This window comes from Ambystoma mexicanum, chromosome 7q (assembly GCF_040938575.1).
Source record: "Ambystoma mexicanum isolate Mex_15411 chromosome 7q, UKY_AmexF1_1, whole genome shotgun sequence".
Taxonomy (NCBI): Eukaryota; Metazoa; Chordata; class Amphibia; order Caudata; family Ambystomatidae; genus Ambystoma; species Ambystoma mexicanum.
The window spans coordinates 1,045,737,082-1,045,752,758 of record NC_090941.1 but is presented as its reverse complement, the minus strand read 5'-3'; positions in this window follow the sequence as shown (position 1 = coordinate 1,045,752,758).

Genomic DNA, 15,677 nt, shown 5'->3' with positions numbered 1-15,677 from the left:
GTTTCCCCTCCTCCCGCATGTCCAGCACTGTCCTTGACTTCCCCCCTGAAATCCTGCTCCTCCATACCCTCCTCCCCTTTAACCCCGGAACCCACCTCGTCCTCTTGTCAGTCTTCCCTGCCTGCCATTGGGGCCCCATGAATTGTTGTTCTCCTCCCCAATGCTCTTGCCCATTGTCTGCCCACACTGCTGCCATTCTCGCTTGTGTAGCTACAGAGACACCCCCTTCCTCTCCCAATTGTTCTGTGGGCAGTGCAGCTGCAACTGTTGCTACCTTCACCAACTTTGTCTGCACCAGTTTCGCTTCATCAGTTAGTCTCCTCTGAATAGTTTATTTTTCTCTTTCTTTGATCCTTCTACAGTGATTTACAATAATGCTTTGAATTTCAGGCCAAACATTGGCTTCTATCCCTGCTATCTTGTCACAGGTCTTCTGTACTTCCCTGGGAGACCCCTCTTAATGAGAAAATATATGGGGAGGTAGATTGATCTCACGCAGTGTCCGTCTCTGCGCGCCCCATCTGTTGGACCTGAAGAATGAACTGCGGAGCATCTTCCTCATCCCCCATAGTGTACTGCATTATAGAATGTAAATCGGGGGTATCAGGGAAGTTTCTCCGCAGCGCATCCCACACTTGCATTTGGACATTATTGATTGATGCACCGTCATGTGTATCATTACTTATGGTTACACCTCGAAAAACCTGCTTTTACCAATACTGCCTCTGCTTGATCACCTATTGATATCTCCTATTGCAAGCGGCACACCTGCAGTATTTTTCTGAAATGCATAGATCCATTTTCTCGTGCCCGCTGTGAGTGGGGGGGGACTTGAGGAGGTTGTTTTTATCCATCTGTGCCCATGGAGCATAGTGGGGTTGTCCCGCTCCCTTGTGGATAAAGGGCATCTGTAACTTAGATCTCACTTTCCCAACATTCACACTGCTTCCTCTCTTTTTTGCTATTCCCATTATTCTCATCCTGTTTCTGAGCCATCCATCCCATGCATCCCCTACTGTGCGGTGGGGCTGAGGCACTTGCTGTATCCCTCCTACTGAACCCTCTTCTTATTCATGGAAATCACTACACCACTCCTCTTCCCTCACCGAGGCCACAGTGTCATACCCCACACCATCAATGTCCCCTTCCCTTTCTACTCGTACTGCCCGTATGGGCGCACTATCAATCTTAAAAAGGAAGTCTCACGATTTCCATTCCTCTTCTATTATGGCGGGGGATCTCGTGGGTCTAAATATTATCCTTGGATTGTCATGTCATCTGGCATATGGCTTGCAATCGAGCCAATTCTGCTCGGGTAGAGGTCAAGGTTGTATCAAGATCTCTAGTATTTATTCCCTTATGAGCAGGGGTGGTGTTTAATGGGGTTACAAGGTGGGGGTTGGGCCGTGCTCCGTGTGGCTGGTGCACTCCTTCCTGCCTCTTAAATTGGATTTGAATACACTTCGGCTGGCTTAGTGAGCAACAGGTAGATTTTCTTGGGGGCCCGTCTCCTTTTTCCCCTTCATTTCCCCCATCCACTATTGATACTTCTACCCCCTTTTCTTTCTCATTTGTAGCAGGAGTCTCTTCAAACATCTGCCACAAATCTAATACCTCTCTTCTGTTTTGGAGCTGTTTCCCTTTGTATTTCGCTGTTAAATACATGGATCTAATGTGTCCTTATCAAAAGATCCATCCTCGGGCCAGGCATGGGATATTCCCTCCCCCTTGGTTTCTGTTACCCATTGGCCATGATACTTCTTAATTCACTCACTATAGAGGGGGAGGTGCTCACAAATGAGAAACAGAGGGGTGTCTGTCCCCATGGTTGATCGCTTTGCGAGCCTGGGTGTCAGGGTCTACTACTGATTGTACACACTTTTACCCACCATATTTCAGTTTCTTTTAAAGTTAAAATTCACAAAGTATTGTAACATATATCCAGACATTGTTATGTATTAATCACCAAACATATGAGAATATGAAACAATATTGTAACCAGCAAAAAACATATAAGACAACAACCAACAAGAAACATGTAAAATCCCCCCGCCCCCCTTTCTTTTCACCTTAGAGCAATGTTCACTTTTTCAACCACTCATTTGTCATTCACATCATGTCTCACCTCTTGGGCCTTCCTCCACATATAGAAAAATACACTGAAAATAACAAGCAAAAATAAAAGTTAAAACAATTATATATTAAATACAATTAAACAAAGCAAAGAAGTTAAACCAAACATAATTTACCATAAAGCACCAACTTTGAAACACAAAAAAAGTCCAAGTCATCGTAAAGAAAATAAAACCGACAACCCAAGTCAGTTTCTAAAAACACCAGGACCAACAGGAACCCACATATGTGGAAATTGTGGAATCTGTACTGAAATAGAAAATGGAACAAAGGACATTATGTTACCAAAAGGAAGAACTCAAGAAATTAAACAATATATTAACTGCAACACAAAATATGTAATTTATACAATATTTTGTATCTGTGGAAGAAAATATGTTGGAAGTACCATTAGATCACTAAAAATCAGACTTTAAGAATATCTGAGAGCAATCAAAAATGGAGACACCAGATACCCTATGGCAATACACTATAATCAAGAACATCAATTATCAGAAATCAAAAATATCACATTTCTTGGCCTAGAAAGAGTTGACACACCAGAGAGAGGAGGAAACGGAGAACTCTGATTACGAAGGAGAGAATGAAAATGGATCTGTTCTGTACTCTGGATGCGTGCCACTCCAGCCTGAATTCAGAAAATGAGATGTCTTAATGGTTATAAATATTCAAAACTTTGCTTTGATGACTCTTGATGAACATAATGTGCACATGGAGTGAATAGAGTTTGATTCGAACAGATTCCAAAATAATGGTGTAACAAATTAATCATCAAACAATTTTATATACCGTAATTCTAATTCACCTTATTTATTTATGTCTGTAAGGTTGTCCATTCCCCCATTCTGATGTTTGCCACTTTTTCATGTTTGCTCTATTTTTAACACTCACTGTCTATTCTTTTCTTTCCGTTTATATATTTTTTCCTTTCCTTGGTTTCTACAATATGAAAAATTTATTTTTATCTAGTAGGGCAAATCTCGTGTTATTGAAAACAAAAATAAATTTTTTCGATTAAATATCAATTTGTAAAAATTGTGCAGCTTTTTAGAAAATTAGCCCCAAATACACACTCCAAAATGGCTGCCCGCTGTTTTTGCGTGACGCGTGATGTCATCACGCTACATAACGTGATGACGTCATGCGTTACAGGATTGCGGGCTATATAAACATTCAACGCTAGAGAAATGGTCAGCACGGATCCTGGCGTCAACCTTGAGGCAATCCTACCGAGGAGGATAACAAGAAGTCTAAAGGTAGAAATAGATAGAGACTAATAAGAGAATGCAAACTTCTTTGACTCCTCTGAACTACTTAACCAGGGAGTTCAAAATCCATTAGATTCCCTTGCCAATAGATATATTAAAGTTATGTAGCCGTAAGACAAAATTTGTAACTGCAGAAAATATGTTAACATGATGCTCAACTTTCTTTTTTGTCTTAATTTATAATACAAATTCAAAAAAATATATGGGTTTTATTTTGGATTTTTTCAGATATAAACACATTGAACACTGTATGGAAGAAATACAATATATAAGAATTCAGAAAGTGAAATATATACCTACACTCCTAATGAAGGAAGAAACTTTTTTAGGTGGGTGAGCCTAATAGGCGATATGCACCGTAAAATTCACTCTCCCACCCCTTCACCCCCCTTTTTCTTTAAATTATTCAACTTCAATCTATTTATTTTTTATTTTTTTTTTCTATACTTTCTCCTTAGTATCTCTCCTGAAGAACCACGGTCACATACTGTGGGGAAATACGTGTTGAGGGAAACAAATTTATATACAAGGAATGAAAGTTGAAAAAGTTACATGAAAGAAAATACAACTGAGAAAGAAATTGGTTATTGTGGTAAATTGGATTTTTTTGTGACAAAAACCTGCATGAACAACAATGCAAACAAACAATGAAATACATCCGTAGCTGCGTGAATGCTAATGCAATCAGAGGAAAAAATATTTATGAAATTTTCATCTATGCTATGCAAAATGCAATAAAAATATGAGTATACCAGAAGCGCAACCCGTCAAAGTGCTTTTTTATGAGTAAAAGAACAGAAAGGTGGTGACTAGAAGGTTTTGAATGAATCATAACACACCATTAGAAGAGGAGAAAGACTATTCTCGGATCAGGCTTGGTCCGACCCCAAATTGAGTAACTCAAGCTGAATTGTTAGGCCATATCTCTTCTGCATGAGACAACAAGCAACCCAATATATGTTCATGATCATTCGCCATCATAAATGAGGGTGTAGCTTGGAGCCACATCTAGGAATACCGTCCCACTTAGGGTGACTTACGCAAAACAGAAATATGAACGCTGGTAGATATTGAATGAAAAATAATCTTTGGGTACACTACACTGAAAATGCCTAATGAGACTGATACATGTTTTTGGATGCCTGTGGTCTCGTGCAGGAGGGAAGGAACCAAGCAGCTCTGGCCAGATTACCCCTTTTGGAGTCCATTTTGGAGTCTCAAGTAATCCCCTGAGAACCAGCCAGCATACGCCACAGTGTCACCACCAGTGTCCATCTTGAAAGTACTTCCTTAGTTATAACATGCTGCCCCTATGTACGGTGCTTTGGCAGCTTAGTTCATGCTTTAGGATGAATTATAAACCCACATACATATAAACTTGCTTTCAGTTATGGGGTCACAGGATCACTCAATAGCTCAAGACCCAAATAGTTTCCAACCCTATTATTCATTCCGTTGATAACACAGGGTTTGGAGCATGGACTTGACACTTAAACAAAATAAGGGGGCATTGCATTAAAATAGTGACAGGTGTAAGGAGAACACCACAAGTGAGATGAAATCATGAGAACATCTTACTATGCAGTAGGACTAAAGTCCTAAAATCAAAAGTCCTGATCAGATTCGAAATGAGCAATATTATTTATTTTCCTTGTTGGGCCTGCCACTTCCACCAGTACTATAGCTCCCAGCTAGTCAGATCTTGCCAGTCCCACCAGAATCAGGAGCTGCCAGCCAGCTCCTATTTTCCTTCAGGCTTTTGGGCCAAATCAACCCCAGGGACCAGATAGTCAAGGTACTTCACTTCTCTAACTCTTGCACCCTAGCCAGACTTCAGCTTGAGCCATGCTGGCCTTGTCTTCTGTCTTTAGGGATCCCTCCCAAACATGAGTTTGCATGGTTTGGCACAGCTTGCACTCTCACCCTTGTCAATATCTATGCTGGCTTTGTTTTCAAACTACTTAACTAGATACTCAATAGTGCAGAAGAGACTTCAGGTTCTTCTAAAACTTTCCATAATCTATTTTGATCTACACATTTGAAGGTTGTTCTAAAATCAATATACGTATTATAAGTGATTGCTTCTTTGTGACTTCAAATGTATGTGTTATTGCACATAAGAGGAAGGCCTGGTGAACTGTCCATTTGTTTCTCCTGAAAACACCTTGTAAATCAGAAAGAATATTTTGATCAGTCGCTTACTTTTCCAACCATGCGAAAAGAACCTTAACTTACAGGTTTGAGATGTTTCTACTAAGGACATTTGGTGATAGTTTTCATGCAAACGCCTAGCACCCTTCTTTTACATAGGGACTCATTGTGCCCTGAGCAAGGTAGAAGGTAGAACATGCACAGGGTTAGCCTCATTAAAAGGTAAACATGGTGCCCAGATCTCAGACTCATTCTGAAGTATGGGATTCCTGTCCACACATAGTGCTTTGCCGGCCTTTTGGGAATTGACAGCTCCAATCACGTGAGACTCACTAAATACTAAAATAGCATCACTGCACCCCTGATTTGTGGACAACCCCAATTCAATTGGTGTTTAATCCGGTTATTGTTTCTAAATATAAATGACAGCAATGGCTTGGCCATTGTTTCCATGGAGTTGCCTTATGTCAGGCTGATCGGCATGTGAAGGGGTTTTAGCCACTATACTCCAAATGTTCCTTTGGTCCTTGTTTTTATTTATTTGTATTTTTAAAGCGCACATCAGCCCTTAGGCATCGTGGCACTGTTACAGGTAGGCTTACTGGTTACAAGGGAGGAAAAAAGAATTGCAGTTACATAAGATTATACATTTGGTTCTTTCTTCAGGTTACAGAAAAGTTACATTTCCTATTTGTCGTAGGATTTCATACATTGAGGAGCAGGGTAGACTGAGGTGTAGAGAGATGCTTATGTGAATAGCGTAGTTTTGAGGGATTTGCGAAAGGAGAGTAGCGACGGTTCTGCTCTGAGTGTGTTGGGTAAGGCTTCCAGAGTTTAGGAGCTATGTAGGGGAAGCTGATGCCACCAGCGTTGGCTCTTTTTATGGCGGGTATTCAGAGTTGGTTGGGGTGATGGCTTCTTTTAGGGCGGGCAGAGGTGTTCTTGGTTATGTTTTCTGATAGGTAGGAAGGGGCGGAAAGATTGATGCATTTGTGTGCGAGTGTGAGGCTTTTGAAGTTGATCCTTTCTTTAACTGGGAGCCAATGGGCGTCTCGTCTGGCCTGAGATATGTGTTCATTTTTTGGGATATGTAGTGCGGCATGGAGCACATTGTTCTGGACTACTTGTAGCCTGTTGATGTTTTTGTGGAGCTTCCATGACCATGCCAATTCTTTTGCTCAACTGCTAGCCTCATTCCAGCTAAAGCCTCACTAGGCTTGCTTTCTGCCTCTAAGCACCCTTTTAACCCCTGACCTGCCTGGCTCAGCAAGAGCATGTTTTCTGCTTTGCAACCCCCCTCTCCACTTCCTCCTCATGTCTGACAGCCCTCCTTATCCAACCTCTTCTTGCCTCCAAGTACCTCTTATTTTCTATACGCATGTCCCTCTTCGATATCCTCCTAGTTCAACTGTCCTTCTATTAACTTTTCCTGTGTCTGCTTTCCTGCACCAATCACTCTGTTCCTCACATTCCATCTTTTTCTTCCCCGGTAATTGGCATCACCCAACTCCAGTCTTTGCCTTCTAATTCTTCTTACCTCCCTCTAGGTCAATTTCCCTCTTCCAAACTCCTCTCTGATCTTGTTTTCATGTGACTCAGTTGTCTCTTAGAGTGTTCTTTCTCTCTCATACCCCTCCTCCTTTTTCCCGACTCATTTCCTGCACCTCAGCTCTGTTGATCTTCATTCAGTGCTTTACCCTGTGTGCTTTTGGATCATGCTGAGGCTGGGTCAGGGAAAATGAAGTTCTTTTCGGGACCACCTGTGCCCTGATGTCTTTAAACGTAAGGAATGTGATCGTTTGATTTGGGACCGCTCTTAACTATGTGTGCTTCATGGAGACACGTGTGCTGGGACTTTATGTTGGACTTCATCTTGGATTAAATGACCCTATCATGGAGTCCATCAGATTCCACCATGACGTCCCTCTACCTGAGTGAGTGTCACTCATCTTTCCTGCACTGCTGCCTGTGGATCCCGCATCCACCTTTAGAGTCCCTGTTTTCAATGCTGAACTCAAACACCTTGTTTTCTTAGACACTCTCAGTCTAGTCTCGTCTAGCCTAGTGGATCAGAACCTATTGTTCCTTTACCTTCTGAGTGTCAACTTCTTATTTGAACTTGATCAAGGTGCATGTACATGGACAGGCCAAGGAGATTGAGAAGGGCTTAGAGTCCCTGGAGGATCCTCCACACATTACATCTAGGTTCTGAACTGCACATAAGATGGCATTCCTCAAACCCCACCTTCTGTCTCATCCCATGAATGACACCTCATCTGTGACTCCATCACAACGCATCATATCAGCTATGCTGCCACCAATCATGATTAGTTCTTTCCCACAGGGGAATCTCTCATGTGCATTAAGGCTAGGCCCTTGTGAATGATGGAACCCATGTGCTAGGGCAGGATGTCAGGACGTCTAAACGACCATGCCTCAGTGGTAACGGTGAGTGACATGGCTGAATTGAGTTCCATGGTAAACTTGGTAAATTCCAGGCAAAATTCTCTGAGTCTACCTATCTCTTACACAGAGCAAAATGAGAGTCTTTTCCTGCCAGACATTTCGTTTTGCCCAAATGTCCATCTTTTAAGAGCCCACAAACGCATTGGTTAAAGAAGGATTAAACAAAAACAACATATATTACCACCTGAAATGTTGATTGTGATGCTATAAATGTTGTCTTGGGGTGGGAGGCGGAGGGCAAGACAGATTCCAGGGCCCAGAAAAGGAATACATATTTTTTAATAGAATTTCCAATCAACTGTTGTGGGATGCGAAAAAAGCACTTTGCAGTTGAAAAGGAATCTAAAATGTTCAGCATCAATCAGCCAGAAGAGGAGGCGAGATCATGGTCCACTAACGAAAAGATACAGGGTTTGAACATGGGTGTGATCCATCAGGAACAATAGGACAATAGGAATAGCCACAGAAACAATGTAGAAAAAACCCAAGGACACAATATATTCAAACGAGATTAACCCTTTAATGGGGCTTACCAACAGCAATTTCAAAGCCATCAAACGCTAGCTTCAATATCTAAGGAAATCCCCATTTGTAACAGGTATCGCTTCTTATTTGGAAATTTGAGGACTATCAAGCCCCAGACTATCACAGAAGATTGCTTGGCAAAACGTTTCATGTTTCCATTGAGGATTTGTGGTTTAGGGATTCACACATACATGTATTGAAACAGAGGGAGAGTCACAAGTGTTGACTTACAAAAGTGTGCAATTAAAGGCATCAATATTGAGACATGAATGAGAGACTCCCAAAAAGTAACCTATGGCTAGAAGGATAGTTGACCTTGAACTCAGAGAGTGGCAAGAAGCAAGACCCCAAACCCCACTGGAAGAGAGGTTGAAGCTGAACTGTACAAGGTGGTGTTAGGGTTTGGGTGAGCTTTCTCTGCCTCAAGTGGTTGTTAATGTTCACCCAGGTGGGATTCATATGGAAACGTCCACAGTGTCTGTCTGTCTGTCTGTCTGTCTGTCTATCTATCTATCTATCTATCTATCTATCTATCTATCTATCTATCTATCTATCTATCTATCTATCTATCTATCTATCTATCCATCCATCTATCTATCTATCTATCTATCTATCTATCTAGCTATCCATCTATCTATCTATCTATCTATCTATCCATCTATCTATCTAGCTGTACATATATATATAACTGTCTTTTCAGTCTATATGTTTCATTATGTGTTTGCTGGTCCAGAAATAAGGTTCGGTAAAAACAGATACCAGTACCTTTCTGGACTGCTAAACTACAAGTGTGCCAGTAGGGGCTGTTATCTACCGGCAGGCCAGACCTGCTGGTAGATCAGGCCCCTACCGGCAGACAATTGCTGCAGTCACAGGCATCAGTATTACCGGTGCCTGTGATTGCGATGCCTGTGACTGCGGCATCCCGATCACATGGAGTCCTATTGGACTCCTATGGGAATAGGGAATTACCGGCGTCCCCGCCACCCCTAATATGCTGGTAATACCAGGATATCGGGCCGGAGGAGACGGTACGGTAGTCCCCCGTATCCCACAGGAATTACCAGCAGGATGCCGGGGGACTTATAATAAGGCCTTATGTCTGTGTTTCTGTTTAAGTCTACATTTAGCTGAATATCAATCCATCCATCCAAACATACATCCATCCAAGATGAAGAATTGAGCGCTTTGCTTTTGGTGAGCATAGCTCTATTAAGCAGCAGTCTTGGAAACATATCTGCTATGCAAAACACATTATTTCAATCTCTACACGCACCACAATGCTTTTGAAATATTGAATTTGAATATATTATGATTTAAAAATAAACACATCAACATGGTTGTGCTTTGGTGGTGTCTTGTACACTGTGGAGCTAAAGCACAAAGCCTATCCCAGACATGTATAGCTGTGTCTTAATTCTGGAAAACAAGTTATTTTCAATCCTATTCACCAAAGTTCAATTTTCATTGTGGAAGTGTGAGTTTTGCTTATGAAATGCACATGTACATGTCTAAATTAAATGCAGACTCCATACTGCAAGGATGTCCCCCGAAGGGTTTTAGCCTACTTGTTCGAAAAACATTTGACCTTTTGCTTTGGCCCAAATATATTTTTATTGTATTCTTGGTCGAAATTCGGTCAAATTTAATTAAATATATATATGCAGTGGGGTAAGGGAATAGGGGGCCTTGCAGGGAGGTCTCCACCCACATTTTAAACCAAAAAATGCCCAACTTAAATTCTGTCAAATGTGAAAAGGTCAAATATTTTCAACCGAGTATACCTAAACTGTCCGAAGTGTTCCAGGTGACTTTGCTAGTGACGAGCAAGTTAAGGGCTGTGAAAATCTTAACTTACGGAGATATTTCGAAACATGTCTTTGCACAGTTCTGTAATGTATCTGTGCAACCCAACTCAACACTTGTGTGTGCTAGATGTAAGGGGTGCAGTGCAGTGCCATCTTAACAGTTTCTGGGGCCCTGGGCACAGAAAGCCTTGGGGCCCCCCTCGGAAACCAATATTGTCCTCCCACACCCCTCAGAACCCATGCCGGCCACCCTGCCCTCCCCGAAACCCATGCCCCCCAAATCTGAAAAATTAAGGGATTACATACCTCATGTCAAATTCAACAGATACTCGTCTAAGCTTTAAATGGATTCCCTAGTTAATACAATATAAACATTCCACATCTCTGTGACCTGTTTCCCCAAGAGGACATTTTCACTTTGTTCTTTTTTTGGCCTAGATCTGTCATAGAACGGGGAACGCTGCATTCTTGCGAGCAGTGACTTACTTCAGGCAATATCTGTGGAGCATGAAATGTATGCTATGGATATACCATACGCCATCCGTGAATGTCCTAGGCCATAACATGCTCCCCACCTGCACAATTTTAGAACTGATTTGTTGTCCTCACCCTGTAAGAGAAATGCCATTAAGGTTCCAAAAGCATGATTTAGACAGTAACTGCTTATTTTGAGCCTTACTGCTTTAGACCGTGCCAGAACACCTCTGTTTGGCTGCAAGTGCTGATTGCACTATTATGTGGAAAAGACACACAAAGCATGTGACTGTGGCAAAAATAGTTTTGGACCGGCACCTTTGTGATGAACCCCAGAGGTCCGTAGCTTGTGTGTGCCCTTTTTACTGATGGTCCCATTCTGTAAATATTTGACTGTGGTGGAATTGGGCATCAAGCGTTGGTATAGTGTTTCACGAGCTGCCATTAGAATTGTAGCAAGCGCAAAATTAGAGACCAGGCATCAGAAAGGAGCCCTCATTTGTGTCCCCAGTGATTCTTTAACAGTAACATTGCCCTGTAACGCCAATAGAATGATGTGTGCCTTGTTTTAGTGTGCTCATTAAGCTCCATGAGAACTGTAGGTCAGCTCTCCTTCATTCAGTGCGACTCTGGAAGGTGCCATTTTTTAAGCTTTTAGGTGCCTGGAATAATGCAAATTGGCTTGTAAACCAAAGTTCCAATTGTCAGGGTGTGTGTAGATCTTAATGCAGGATGCCAGGCAGTGTGTGTTTATTTTGAAACTGTAAACTGAAGTTACACCACTACAAATAAAGGCCCAATATCTGCTGGGGACTTGGAGTGGACATTTCTGTAAATTAGCGTTATACCCATAAAACTAACATAAACGTGTGTTTGTGTTCTGAAGCTTACCACGCTTACCGATGGAAGTGGTGTATGGTGTTACACTCCCAGTATTTGGAGAAAACTACTTAATATATGCAACTCAGGTGCTTTGGTTTATGCTCCGAAACGTATAACAAAAGAAATATATGGTTGGGTCAACATTCCTCATAAAGGAGAAGAAATTAATTTTTCTTTGTATTGTATTATAATTGTCATTTATATAGCGCCTTTTACCAGTATTATAATCTCAATGCACTGTTAGTAAAAACTCCATCAGAGGACCAAAGTCCAGAGCGTTGGAAGTCATGGAGTAAGATTAGGATGCATCTGTGCATTTGGCCAAATAATGCTTAGCAGGGTTGGCCAGGCTCCAGTAGAGAGAAGGCTTAGCAGGGCTGGCCAGGCTCCGGTAGAGAGAAGGCTTAGCAGGGCTGGCCAGTCTCCGGTAGAGAGAAGGCTTAGCAGGGCTGACCCGGCTCCGGTAGAGAGAAGGCTTAGCAGGGCTGGCCATGCTCCGGTAGAGAGAAGGCTTAGCAGGGCTGGCCAGGCTCCGGTAGAGAGAAGGCTTAGCAGGGCTGGCCAGTCTCTGGTAGAGAGAAGGCTTAGCAGGGCTGGCCAGGCTCCGGTAGAGAGAAGGCTTAGCAGGGCTGGCCAGGCTCCGGTAGAGAGAAGGCTTAGGAGGGCTGGCCAGTCTCTGGTAGAGAGAAGGCTTGGCAGGGCTGACCATGCTCCGGTAGAGAGAAGGCTTAGCAGGGCTGGCCAGGCCCCGGTAGAGAGAAGGCTTGGCAGGGCTGGCCAGGCTCCGGTAGAGAGAAGGCTTAGCAGGGCTGGCCAGTCTCCGGTAGCGAGAAGGCTTAGCAGGGCTGGCCAGGCTCCGGTAGAGAGAAGGCTTAGCAGGGCTGGCCAGGCTCCGGTAGAGAGAAGGCTTAGCAGAGCTGGCCAGTCTCCGGTAGAGAGAAGGCTTAGCAGGGCTGGCCAGGCCCCGGCAGAGAGAAGGCTTGGCAGGGCTGGCCAGGCTCCGGTAGAGAGAAGGCTTAGCAGGGCTGGCCAGGCTCTGGCAGAGAGAAGGCTTAGCAGGGCTGGCCAGTCTCCGGTAGAGAGAAGGCTTAGCAGGGCTGACCATGCTCCGGTAGAGAGAAGGCTTAGCAGGGCTGGCCAGTCTCCGGTAGAGAGAAGGCTTAGCAGGGCTGACCATGCTCCGGTAGAGAGAAGGCTTAGCAGGGCTGGCCAGTCTCCGGTAGAGAGAAGGCTTAGCAGGGCTGACCATGCTCCGGTAGAGAGAAGGCTTAGCAGGGCTGGCCAGGCTCCGGTAGAGAGCAACCCATGCTTATGCGTCTTTTATTTTGTTCCATTTCTGCAGGATTGAGGAGTGTATGTGTGAGATACACATCTTCCGACAATATGTTATGGTGTGCATTCCATGTTATGTTTGCTAGTCCATGCTTTGATGCATTATTGTATGTTACACTTTAGTATGCTGTATGATGTTGTGTTCCTCTTATGTTTTATCATGTTAGGCTCGGCTCAGGAGTGGCCTGGAAACCAAAAGAGGCCCTGGAAATAGTTTTGAAAGTGACCCCATTTTAGACATTTTGAGCAAGTCCAACCCCTTTCCTATTGAACATTTCGAAATAAAGGCCCATGATGCAGAGGCCTACTGGGAAATCTCCACCAGAGTTCCCTGTGGGCCAGTCCACCCCTGCCCAGGATGCAGAGGTGTACTGGGAAATCTCCAGAGTTCCCTGTACGCCAGCCCACCCCTGCCCAGGATGCAGAGTCCTACCAGGAAATCTCCAGAGTTCCCTGTAGGCCAGTCCACCTCTGACTATGCTATGTTATTCAAGACAGCTCTTTATTCCAATGTATTCCTTTCCATAAAACCTGGCATGGTTAGACCTCCAACAGTCCTTGCTAAAAAAAAAGAACTTCTATCTTCTACAGTCTGGGGAATGAAGAGAGGGTTTTCCCACAAAAATGACAACATGACGACATGTAGCACTCTAATAAAAAATGTATATGCCATTTAGTACATCAAAATATGGAAACATTTTCGAGTTGCAAGCTACTACTAGCAAGCCATAAAAAGACACTGACCATCTCAGTTCTACATACACATAGCATACCATTTCATAATCACCAGGAAACCATTATCACTAGCCAATGGTGACTGCACATTTCACATTTTGAGCCCGGGCAAACGTGTACCGACAAATGCTAAGTAAATTGGTAGGCTCTCCTCCCGTTCCTCAACCCCAGCAGCTAAGGCCGGGGGGCTATGCAAATATTTCCATGAAGAGCCTAGCACTGGCTGAAAAGTGTCCGTATTTGCACAGCATCACTAATCTCAAAAGGGAGCTGGCATGCTGGAATGACTCCGGTGAGAACGGGCACAAGTCACAGTGCTCATTTGGTGACTTTCAAAGGGAACTCCACCCTTACTTGAGTGTGTAAACCTACAGCGGTCCGGCCCTTCTCACAGACAAGGCATACACCCTTTCGATCAATTTATATTATTGAAGGAAGCTTTTTTTTCCTTGTCCCTGGAGCAGAGGCCAGGGACGTCATTTCACCAAAATGCGATGGGTAGCGAAAGTGACATCACACAACCCTTGACCTCCCCAATGCCATCATAGGAAATGATGTCATTTAAACCCTCCCCCCAAGGGACATCACAGGAAATGGTGGCACATGACCTTTCGCCAGGAAGTGGCATCATCTCCTTCCATACACAACTCAATGACACTTTGCGCAACACTTCTGTAGAAGAACACAGATACTGTTCATGAAACATTTCAAATTGTAGCTACATTCATAATGATTACCCTCTTTCATACCCCCTCTAAGCTACCTCTGAAACCACCCACATGCCAACTAGACATGGGCGGCTAGAAGGGGCCTCGCCACCCCTTCACATCCTCGTATTGGCTATAATGCACACACGCATACTAGCACCTCCTCGAATTTCCCACGCCTTGAACTTCGGTCCCCCTAGGTGGCGTGCAAACTCTAGCGCGTTACGACCATACCAATGGTGAAAGGTACTATACAAATGACGCATGACATTATATAGCATCGTCCTTCAGTACACTAAGAAAAATATGGTTATGCTATCACTGTAATGTGACATACATTTCATACAAGAATGAATCATTACATGCAGCAGTATGTCAAGGTCCATATCACCACAGGAAGTGTATGAACCCAAATCCCCTCTTTAAGTGGATCCGCCCTGTTATTTGAACTTGACTACAGAGCAAAATCACATTCTGGGGGGACAGGGGTGGATCAATGGGTAAAGGGATAGGGGAAAACCAGGATCAAAGGGGAGAGGGAGAATCTGCACATTCTACTTTCTCCAGAAACCAGTGACAGAAGACATAGCAAGACATAACAAGACTGTGCCCTCTGGCTGGCACAGCAGCAGAGAGGCTATATCAAGAATAAAAACGCATGCAGAAAGAAAGATAAATGCTTCCAAAAACATAAATCACAAACACATGTGATACCTTAGCTAAGTAATCTTGGGAAGGGATTCTTTTGAGGATGGTCAAATAAGTGACACATTTACGGGAAGACATGAACCCTTTCAATCTTCTGAGCTGGATAAACACCCCATGGAGTTAATGCACCTGCTGCAGAGACCTGTGTGCAACCTGTAGCTCCCACATTGGTGTAAGGTATTTATGCATCTGAAGGAGAGATACTTGTGAAAACTGCAAGGTCGCATGTTAGAAAACAACCAAGTGTTCAACTTCCCAAAACTGATAAACATGAGGACCATTGATTCTAATAGTGCTATAGAGTCATAGGCCTGTGGCAGATAGAACTGTGGAAAACTGTTTTCTAAAAAGGTATCCACATGCATTTATTCCCTGTCAAATAAGAACATCGAAATCTAAAGGTAAACCATGAAAATACATTGTAAAATATACCAACCTACTGAATTAAAGTATTGGTAAATGTTATTTAGCAAGTCCAACATTTTATA